Source organism: Triticum aestivum, chromosome 4A (genome assembly GCF_018294505.1).
Source record: "Triticum aestivum cultivar Chinese Spring chromosome 4A, IWGSC CS RefSeq v2.1, whole genome shotgun sequence".
Classification (NCBI taxonomy): Eukaryota; Viridiplantae; Streptophyta; class Magnoliopsida; order Poales; family Poaceae; genus Triticum; species Triticum aestivum.
The window spans coordinates 548270185-548276829 of record NC_057803.1 but is presented as its reverse complement, the minus strand read 5'-3'; positions in this window follow the sequence as shown (position 1 = coordinate 548276829).

Sequence of the window (6645 nt, the reverse complement as noted above, 5' to 3'; positions counted from 1 at the left end):
CCTGCTGAGATAGAAGATATTGATGTTACTATTAAGCTTGCTAATAGAGATACTATATCACCAATTGAGATTGTTAGAGATGTTGAAGTCTTGTGTGGGAAGATAAAATATCCTATTGATTTTCTTGTTCTTGCTTCCCCACAAGATAATTTTTGTCCCATTATATTTGGTAGACCCTTCTTGAATACTGTTAATGCTAAGATAGACTACGAGAAAGATATTGTTACTGTTGGTTTAGGGGATATGTCTCATGAGTTTAATTTCTCTAAATTTCGTAGACAAACCCATGATAAAGAATTTCCTAGTAAGGATGAAATTGTTGGTCTTACTTCTATTGTCGTGCCTCCTACTGATCCTTTAGAATAATATCTCCTAGACCATGAAAATGATATGTTTATGAATGAAAGAACGGAAATAGATGAAGTATTTTTAATCAAGGGCCTATTTTGAAACACAATTTTCCTGTTGAAATCCTTGGGGATCCTCCTCCACCTAAGGGTGATTGAGGGAGTCCTGGATTAGGGGGTCTCCAGACAGCCGGACTATATCCTTTGGCCGTACTGTTGGACTATGAAGATACAAGATTGAAGACTTCGTCCCATGTCCGGATGGGACTCTACTTGGCGTGGAAGGCAAGCTAGGCAATACGGATATGGATATCTCCTCCTTTGTAACCGACCTTGTGTAACCATAGCCTCCTCCGGTGTCTATATGAACCGGAGGATTTTGGTCCGTAGGACAAGATACAATCATACCATAGGCTAACTTCTAGGGTTTAGCCTCTCTGATCTCGTGGTAGATCTACTCTTGTAATACTCATATCATCAAGAACAATCAAGCAGGACGTAGGGTTTTACCTCTATCAAGAGGGCCCGAACCTGGGTAAAACATCGTGTCCCCTGCCTCCTGTTACCATCTGCCTTAGACGCACAGTTCGGGACCCCCTACCCGAGATCCACCGGTTTTGACACCGACATTGGTGCTTTCATTGAGAGTTCCTCTGTGTCGCCGCCATAAGGCTCGATGGCTCCTTCGATCATCGCTAGTGATGCGGTCCAGGGTGAGGCTTTCCTCCCCGGACAGATCTTCATATTCGGCGACTTTGCACTGCGGGCCAACTCGCTTGGCCATCTGGAGCAGATTGACAGCTACGCCCCTGGCCATCAGGTCAGATTTGGAAACTTGAACTACACGGCCGACATCCGCGGAGACTCGATCTTCGACAGATTCGAGCCCATGTCAGACGCACCAAACAGTCTTGATGAGCATGACGTAACTCTCCCATCGGACAGTATTCAGGAGATCACATCCGCAACTACTCCGTCCATAAATCCAGAGCAAGTCGCGCCATCTGAGAGCAGAGGGATGGACCCCGCCATGGAGGCCGCACTCTCAGTGGTGATAGAGCCGGATACTGACTTCACCCCTTACGAGAGCCGTGTTGCCAAATCACTAGATTCATCTTCGGTCATGGACTCCGAGTCGCTCGTATCCGCGCCCGTCAAGTCCGACAGGGCGCGGATCATGAAGTTCACCTCTGCGGATATCTTTCAGCACTCACCTTTTGGAGATGTGCTAAATTCATTAAGGTCTCTCTCCCTGTCAGGAGAACCTTGGCCGAACTATGTCCGGCTAGAATGGGATGCGGATGACGAAGAAATTCGCCACCCACCCACCACCCACTTAGTAGCCACTGTCGATGACTTAACCGACATGTTCGACTTCGGCTCCGAGGACTTCGACGGTATGGACGACGAAGCCGTAGACGAACCGGAACCGCCGCCCACAGGGCGCTGGACTGCTACTTCATCACATGACGTGTACATGGTGGACACCCCCAATGAAGCCAATGGCGACGAGAAAGCGGAGGATGACCCCTCCAAGAAGCAACCCAAGCGCCGACGTCAGCGGCGCCGCCCTAAGTCCCGCCATAGAAAAAATAGCGATAACAATAGTCCACGCGACTCCGGAAAAGACGACAACTGCACCACCCCGGTGGCAAAAAACGATCAAGATGCAAACAACAAACATAGTGCGGATCCGACGTGCGAACACGATGACGCCAAAGATAAGCATCATCAATCCCCATCTAGGGAAGAAAACAGTCCGGACGATGATGCACCCATCATCCCGGAAACACACTTGGAGTAAGAGAACCTCCGCAGGAGGCTTACTACCACAGCGAGAAGCCTGAAGAAACAGAAGCAAAGGCTCAAGGCCGCACAAGATACGCTCAACAACAAGTGGAACAAAGTAACAAAGTATGGTAGAAGCTACCACCCAAATAGCTATCCAAAGTGCAAGCTATTACCGGAATTCGACGATGAGGCCTTAGAGCCCATACAGCGGATAAGTGATACGGCCAACCGGCCGGATCCACCGCCCTGTGAACGCGATAGAGCGGCTAATAAAGACACGCATAAGTCAACACACGTTCTACGTGAGAACTTGCGTCAAAAATCCAGCGCGACCAGATCTATCTATGGATCTAGGAAGCACGCTACGGTACACAACCAACACCGAATACAACAACCGGCCGAACACTATGGTGCATCCCAATACAGGGGTGCCGCACACCCACTATGTTTCACTGATGAGGTGATGGATCACGAATTCCCAGAAGGATTCAAACCAGTAAACATAGAGGCGTACGACGGAACCACAGACCCTGGAGTCTGGATAGAGGACTTCATCCTCCATATTCACATGGCTCGTGGAGACGATCTCCATGCCATTAAATACTTGCCCCTCAAGCTTAAAGGGTCGGCTAGGCACTGGCTGAAAAGCCTCCCCGAAAACTCAATTGGAAGTTGGGAGGAGCTTGAGGACGCTTTCCGGGCCAATTTTCAAGGGACTTATGTCCGACCTCCGGATGCAGACGATCTAAGTCATATAATCCAACAATCCGGAGAGTCCGCCCGAAAGCTTTGGAACAGGTTCCTCACCAAGAAAAACCAAATAGTCGACTGTCCGGACGCCGAAGCCTTAGCAGCTTTTAAACACAGCGTCCGAGACGAATGGCTCGCCAGACACCTCGGTCAAGAAAAACCGAGAACAATGGCAACCATAACAAGCCTCATGGCCCACTTTTGTGCGGGCGAGGACAACTGGTTGGCCCATAGCAGCACCAGTGACCCAAGCACATCCAAAGTAAGGGATGGCAATGGTAAATCATGATGCAACAAAAACAAGCGTCGAAATAAAGAAGGTAGCCCAGATAATACGGCGGTAAACGCCGGATTCAGGGGCTCCCGACCAGGTCAGTGGAAAAAGCCTTTCAAAGGCAGCAGAGAAGGACAATCTGGCCTAAACAAAATTCTTGACAAACTCTGTCAGATTCACGGCACCCCAGACAAACCTGCAAATCATACCCACAGAGAATGTTGGGTCTTCAAGCAGGCCGGTAAGCTAAACACCGAACACAAAGGGGAAGAGACACCAAGCGAAGACGAGGATGAACCTCGCTAGCTAAGCGCTGGAGGACAGAAAAAGTTCCCACTAGAGGTTAAAGCGGTAAACGTGATCCATGTGACAAGGAGGAGAAGCAATCACGCACTCCGGTACACACGCGCCATAGAGCACGTCACCCCTAGGTCCAACCCCTGGCTTGGCTGCCCGATCACTTTTGATCATAGGGATCACGATACACATATCCGGCGTGAAGGACTGACAGCCTTGGTGTTAGACCCAATAATAAATGGGTACCATTTCACAAGGGTCCTCATGGACGGCGGTAGTGATCTCAATCTGATATAAAAAGACACAATACGCAAAATGGGGATAGACCCGACACAAATAAGCCACAGTAATACTACCTTCAAGGGAGTAATACCAGGCCAAGAGGCCCACTGTACGGGCTCTCTACTACTAGAGGTGGTATTCGGTTCTCCTAATAACTTCGGAAGTGAAACGCTAACTTTTCACATCGCTCCATTCTAAAGTGATTTTCAAGCACTACTCGGAAGGGCGGCTTTTGCTCGTTTTAACGCAATACCGCATTATGCTTTTTCTGAAGCTCAAGATGCCCGGTCCACGAGGCATCATTACAGTTAGCGGAAATACCAACCGTCCTTCACGTACGGAAGAGGACGCGGCGGCTCTAACAGCCGCACACTAGGCGGCCTCACCAACCAGAAAAATGGCAGTTCGTCAAGACCACGGACACGGTTAGACGAGTCCGGCGTTCCATCATACATGCATGAGATTGGTTTTCGAACCCTCATAAAATGATACCAGGGGCTTCCCGCGTATAATCAGGGCCAGCCCGGCTCAACTAGGCTTCTCTGGAATTCTGATAACTTATTCTTCTTTTCGGTACCTAAATTCTTTCCTTTTGCAGGTTGCAATCGTGCTACACCCGTCCAGGACACGGCACAACGGAGACACAGGCGCAGACATGCAGCAGGGACCCGCCCAAAGGTTTCTTTTTAGATTAAGGCCCTGCGTAAACCTTTTTTACCGTCTCTTGTTGCTCACATCCTCCGGATACTCCATACAACCGAGAAGGATGCCGGCGTTATTGGGATGTGGCCATGCCAGGATTTTGCACGTACCTGGACACATGGGGTTTCTTATAAAGGGAATTTTTTAGTCCGGTATCTGTTATAAAGACCAAACACCTTAGGGAGTGTTCGACGTCGCGAGTTTGGCCCTATATACATCAGCTCCGAATCATGTCTTTGGTCAAATGTTGGGTTTGCCCGGCTCCCACGTTTTGGTACCTTACGTTCCGTTATATCGGCTAAGGTAGCACTGGGAGAACTACTGCGATTGTGTCCTGGTTCATCCGGATGAGCACCTCAGTAGAGAAAGCCGAAAACTTACTGTAATGATATAGCGAGAGACTGGTCAACCACTCGATGACTAATCGGAATCTTCGGGATTCCTCCGCATTAACGAAGGGCCGCTTCCCGGTCATGTACGTACGCACACATTCGGACGAGCGCAAAAGTACCAGGGGCTATATAGTAGCCCCACTGTCAAACTCCTATGGCTAAGTGAAAGTGTTAAAGCAATATAGTCTGATTGCCTTGTTCGCTACGCTATCACCTCCTTAACGGACCAAGACGCTGGATCAAGTGTGGATATGCATCTTTTGCAAACATCCCCGCATTATATGCGTGGGGGCGGAAGCCGATGACTGCAAACTTTCAGGTTATATATACACACAAACGGCCGCACAGGAGGCATCATAATACTTTCGGGCAAAAGTATAAATACATCCTTGATTACAATGGGACTACATGTCACTGGAAAATAATATTCTTCGAGCACTGAGCCTCTATCGAGCGAGCGCCTTCAAGGACTTCTTCAAAGTAGTGCTCGGCAGCCACTCGGCCTATGGCCGAACCCTGTGCCGCAATAGTGGTGGCCTCCATATCCGCCCAGTATGTTTTGACATGAGCTAGGGCCATCCGCGCACCTTCTATGCACGCTGATCTCTTTACAACATCGACGCATGGCACAGCTTCAAGGAATTGTTGCACTAAGCTAAAGTATCTACTCGGCCTTGGCCCTCCCGGCCATAGGTGATCCACAACGGACCTCCTGGAAAGTCCGGACAACCTATGGAGCTCGACCCAACCGGTCAATCACTCATTCAGCAGCAGCAGACGGACTGGAGCGTGAAACTGTGACCAGAACAACTTCTCCACTTTAGGACCTTTCTGATCCTTGAAGTACTCGGCTGCATCAGCAGCACTTGCAGCCAAATCCATGTACTCGTCCGCAGAACTCCATAGCCGGTCCAGAGGAGCATACTTCGGATCTCCGAACTTAGTTCGCAACAAGAAGGGCTTCCCAGACACGATATTTGTAGCTTGATTTAGCTCCTCCTCCGTCGCTCTAATTTTGGAGCGGGCTTCCTTGGCAGACACCCGGGCCTTCTCCAGGCTCGTGGCTTTCACCCGGTCTTCTTCTTCAAGAAGCCGGTAATGGTCAGCAGCATCTTTTAATTCTACAACCATCTTGGCTATTTTCTCCTTGCTCTCGCAATGCGCGGCCTGTTCGACCCTTAACTCTTTGACCGCCTTTAAAGCGGCCGCATTGCTACTCCTCGCTTGATCCTTGGCTCAGGCAAGTTCCGCCCGAAGGGTCTCCACGGTGGCAACTCCATCTATAGTCACACCATATTAAAGATGCTGGCATCATGCTGCTCTTACTATGTGACAATCACTAGAAAAATCACGCACCTGCGCCTCGTCAAGCCGCTTGTTGACAAGCACGATGTCGGCATCTGCCGCATCCAGCTGCCGCTTTAGTTCGGCAAACCCATCAGTCCGGCTAGCCACCGGAGCTTCAACCACGTGCACATAAAGGCGGTCTGGTTATTACCTGGGACTATGATCCTCTGTTTGCCACCGTTCTCGACGACAACCAGAGTCTCAGGGGCTACTATCTGCATGGGCATACCTAACGTATGCGGTACTGTTAAAGGCATACATTATTTCACATACCTCGAAGCCTTTCAATAGACTCATAAAAGCTTCATGCAAACCGCTTTCGGCAGATGAAATCCTTTCAATTACCGTACCCATTAGCGTACGATGTGCTTCCGAGACAACAGCTTGCCCCAGAAGATCCTTTAGCATGTTCGACCGCACACTGTACGGACCCTTGCTGTCGCTCTCCTTGGGAGCCGGATAC